Genomic DNA, 4,243 nt, shown 5'->3' on the forward strand with positions numbered 1-4,243 from the left:
ACTGTTTCATATATTCAATTGACATTCGACCATTCCCGACGATTCACGAATAACTATTTGTAAATAGTTACATATATATTTAAATATATATATCTCTCTCTTACATATAATTAGAATGGTATCATCATTTTTAAAAAAAAACTTACTTGTCAAAATTCTCACCATTAGATGGCATCTCTTAATGTAAATGTGAGCCATCCAAATTCATGATCGAGTCATTTAGGTTTTTTAGTGGCAGTTGAGGTTGATTATTACCTTGCTGCCCTTGCATCTTTTACTATACATAAAAAAAATAATTATAAAAAAAATAATTATAAAAAAAATCCGCCCGATTAATTAGGGGAAACAACTGTCGTCACAATGAATGAAAGATCATACATATGGTATGGTGTCAATGCAATTGCAAAACCTTTGTTAGTTACATTGTTAGTCATCACAATGAATGAATTTGGTGTCAATGCAATTGCAAAACCTTTTATTTCCTACGCTCCTTCACCTTTCAACAACAAAATAGGGTTCTTATTAGAAAACTAATTGGCGAACTTAGATGCAGAGGTGGGCGATGTCTGGGCAACCAAGATGAAAATCGAATCGGGTTACAAAGAAGACAAATAGCGATTCAATTCAAAGCGTGAACAACAACCCACATCGAGCAAATTTTGATACACATAACAAATGGAGTATTGTTCAAACACCCACATCAGGTATACTTTCCGTAACCAAAGTTAATATATTTTTTTAGTTAGTCATGGTTTTTGATTCTTAATTTCTAGTATATGTTTCTACATTAGATTATGTTTCCGTAAATATTAGTTTGTTTTAGATTATGTTCGACAGCGAATTATGAATTGATACGTGATCTAAAATCGACCATGAAGCTAACGACGATATGAATGGAATACCTAAGTTTTGTTTCACATAAGTTAACTCTTTCTATGATTTATACGACTACAAGTGATATTTCAAATGCAAATGTACAACGACTTGATTCTGGATATGATTACCATATAACAGCTTTTCTAGAATACCAGTTGCTGCCTTTTTTGCAGAGGTAAGGTACTTTGGAGATTGGTGCAAAAGTGAGTTTCTGAGGCTTATTGGAACAAAAGGTATTACAAAACCTTTAGTTACTGTCACAATTTGCATTTGACCAATGAGGAATCCTGGGAAGAATCAAATGAGTCAACTGCACTTGCCTTTCTCTATGAACGTTTTGGTATTAGCCTTCTACGCGTTTATCTCACATAGAATAATAAACTTTATGATTTTCCTTTCAAGTCAATGGTAGGTAAGGATCATGTATTTGTTTGTGTTACATATTTTCATGTCGTGTATGTGGCAAAATGGGCGAGTCAGGCGGGCTGGGTAGGTCAAAGCAAGTCCTGTCCGGGCTGACCGAAAACGCTTCCTCCAAGAAGGTCATTTTTCTATTAAAACTTTACAAATACAAGAAATTATGCAAATAGTATTACATTATACCTTTTTTTTTTTTTAAACATGGTGATCTTGGAGCTTTTATATATTAATACATTTGAGGTTACGTTCAGCCCAATTCCTTTTGGTATAATTTTACCCTTGGTATAATTTTAAACGTCATTATTATGTGTCATCTAATTAACGTTTTGTAGAAATGTATAGTGATTGCATTTGTGTAGATATTATGTTTATTTGTAGAACTGTTGATTGATGGGTTGTCATAGGGGATAGATCAGTATATGTTTGAAAATCTATATGTAATATATTCATAATAGTTTAATAGGCATATGTTTAGGTCAACATAAACTATGATTTGCATTTAATGGTTTTAATATAAAGTTGTAAATGAAATGATTTAATGTTGCAGGGATCTGCAGAAGTTGATTTTTTCACCAAATATGGTGAAGGGAGTAGGTATAAGATAGAGGTAGTAATAGGTAAAGGAAACTATGGTTTTGTATGTTCTGCATACGACACTCATCTTGGTGAAAAAGTAGCTATAAAAAAAATAAATGATATATTTGAACATGTTTCTGATGCAACTCGCATTCTTCGCGAGATTAAGCTTTTAAGGCTTCTTCGTCACCCGGACATTGTTGAAATTAAGCACATTTTATTACCTCCTTCGAGACGAGAATTTACAGATATATATGTGGTGTTTGAGCTGATGGAATCTGATTTACATCAGGTTATTAAAGCAAATGATGACTTAACACCAGAACATTATCAGTTTTTCCTTTATCAACTTCTTCGAGGATTGAAATACATACATACAGGTTATATATATATGTATATGTATATATATATATGTGTGTGTATATATATATATATATATATATATATATATATATATATATATATATATATATATATATATATATATATATATATATATATGTTCACTTCAAGTGGTTGATGATTTGTTATATTTATATATGGTTTCTGATTTTGATTTACTTTTGTAGCCAATGTATTTCATAGAGATCTAAAACCTAAAAATATATTGGCAAATGCTGATTGCAAACTCAAGATATGTGACTTTGGTCTTGCAAGAATTGCCTTTAATGATACACCTACTACAATATTCTGGACAGTATGCCCTAAACACACATTGCTGACATAAACTTATTGTGGTCAGATTTATTTAAATATTTAAGTATATATGTTAAATGGATTTGATTACATGATTATGTTGCAACAAGATGGTACAGGGCGCCATAATTGTGTGGATCATATTCTTAAAGGTAAAATAGCCATCTTTGCTGTTATATGCTTTGAGTTAATTAAAATGTAAAGATACTTTTGGTTTAATGGTAGAAGAATTGTTTTTGTTGTAATTAGTACAAACTATTCGTGTGTGGAACTTTTGTATATACTTAATGTTTTTGTGCAGTATACACCGGCTATAGATACATGGAGTATTGGTTGTATTTTTGCAGAGCTATTAACGAGAAAGCCTCTTTACCCTGGGAAAAACGGGAAAACTATCCGTAAGGGTTACGGATGCAGAGGTTGAAGCTGCAATAAATGAAGCAACAGATAAAGAGACAGATAAAGAGACTGAACCGCAATGACACTGCTTATGGTTCAAAGTGGGTATTTTTTGTACTGCTCCGTATGGGTTTGACCCGAAGCACTTTTTATGAATATTAGATTTTTTGCGCAAAACTATGTGTTTCAAATATGAATAGAATAAATAAATATTTTTTATAATGCTCCAGATTTTTGTGGCATTGGCATAATGTTCCAGTTATATGAAAAAATTATTTGGTTTCATAAAATGTCACAATTAATTTGCCAATGGTGATATATTTAGCAATACAGATTCTTAAAATTGTACATGTATCTTAGTGCATCGTTATAGCATGATTTGCATTCAAATTTAGTTTATATGTTGTCAACTTTCATACTTATTTATTTTGTGTGTATAAATTAATGTTTTTGATATTTGTTGCATTATTTATTATTGACATATATTACAATATTATTACTTATATCATTAACATAAATAACTTATTAATAATATATTTTTATAATCATGTATGAAAAAATACCCGCGAATGCGCGGGTTATAAACTAGTAATAATAATAATATATATAAAAATATATATATAAATATTACTTGTAAATATATAATATTATATATAGTTGTTTAAAAGAATATAATTAATATATTTATTTACTTACTTAAACTTGTTAATTAAGATTTGATATATATATATATATATATATATATATATATATATATATATATATATATATATATATATATATATATATATATATATATATATATATATATATATATATATATATATATATATATATATAGAATGTGTATATTGAAAATGAATGATTTCGAGCCTAATTAGTAAACGTCAGTAACACTCGGTTGACGTTTCGTTAGTTTTAATATAGATATATTACATGTTCATGAAGGACTAAAATAAAAGTTGAACTGTAAATCGATTACGAAGATGTTAGATTTGTTAAAAATATTTTTACCTTTTTAAGTTTAAATATTAGTACTCCGTACATATAAATCGGAAAAGAAAATAAATAATTTTCGAACCTTTTTGATCAGGTTTCAAACAGGTAATGAATGAAATAATTAAATATGTTTAATCTAAAATTTTGGGATTTTTAGGAACACTTTTATGTATTAACTGTTTAGCAATGTACACGATATAATATCCGGTTGAAAGTGTCGGCAAGAGGAAACTGTTGTTTAAGACCCGTGAATTTAATTATTAACAAGATCACTGTG

The 4,243-nt window shown here is 28.8% G+C and overlaps 1 pseudogene; it reads left to right on the plus strand.

Moving 5' to 3' along the window:
* Window positions 1-374: 374 nt before the first annotated feature.
* Window positions 375-3,269, plus strand: LOC139866536 (mitogen-activated protein kinase 16-like; annotated as a pseudogene).
* The last annotated feature ends 974 nt before the right edge of the window (window positions 3,270-4,243 follow it).

This window comes from Rutidosis leptorrhynchoides, chromosome 9, assembly GCF_046630445.1.
Source record: "Rutidosis leptorrhynchoides isolate AG116_Rl617_1_P2 chromosome 9, CSIRO_AGI_Rlap_v1, whole genome shotgun sequence".
In the NCBI taxonomy this organism is placed as follows: Eukaryota; Viridiplantae; Streptophyta; class Magnoliopsida; order Asterales; family Asteraceae; genus Rutidosis; species Rutidosis leptorrhynchoides.